Genomic DNA, 897 nt, shown 5'->3' on the forward strand with positions numbered 1-897 from the left:
TGAATCCAATTGAGAACCCCTGGGACATTATGTGTCGTTGCATCCAACACTGCCAAGTAGCGCCACAGATTGTCCAGGAGCTCACTGATTCCCTGATGCAGGTCTGGGAGTAGATCCCCCTGGACACCATCTGCGTCTCATCAGAAGTATGCCCAGATGTTGTTCATACAGGCACATGGGGGCCGAACACACAACTGAGTCACGTTATGAGTTGCCATAATGAAGGTCACGCAAATTGGATCAGCCTATGATTTAAATGTTGTTTTATTTATTTTCAGTGTGATTTGGAATCCAGCCCTCAGCACGTTAGTGATTTTAGTTTCCACTGACTGTTGTTACATGATTTTGTTCTCAACGAATTATACAATATACAGTAAACATTTTGAACTATTTTGTTCATTGAGATCTGATGTGTGATTTAAGTGTTCCCTTAATTATTTTGTGTGAATGTGTCTGGAAGTTGAAACAGATTGTGGCAGGTTGTTTATGTTTTTGTGTTTTTATTATTTAGTTATTTTAAGTAATATTTTGTGCAGAAAAATTATACTGTATTACTGTGTACTATAATTATACTATACTAAATAATCCACCGCTTAATCCAAGATGTGTTCTGATGCTCACTCTCATATAAGTAAAATGTCACTCAAATGTTAAATCTTAATTGATTATTTTTCCATGTTCTTGCAGTCATTGGTAGCGTAGGTGACATTTCCAAAGAAGTTGTCTCTGTTGAGGCCCAGTCCCTCTTCAATGATAACCCTTCCATCTCTTGTGGTGATCAAGTTATCTGGTGTGTTGCCACCCAAGATATTTGCACCGATGAACCTTCCATCTCAGCTGACACCGCCACCATGTCCACTAGTACTCCTGTCATCACTATTGATGAGACTCTCACCC

The sequence above is a fragment of the Micropterus dolomieu genome, unplaced genomic scaffold, assembly GCF_021292245.1.
Source record: "Micropterus dolomieu isolate WLL.071019.BEF.003 ecotype Adirondacks unplaced genomic scaffold, ASM2129224v1 contig_14140, whole genome shotgun sequence".
NCBI classification, from domain to species: domain Eukaryota; kingdom Metazoa; phylum Chordata; class Actinopteri; order Centrarchiformes; family Centrarchidae; genus Micropterus; species Micropterus dolomieu.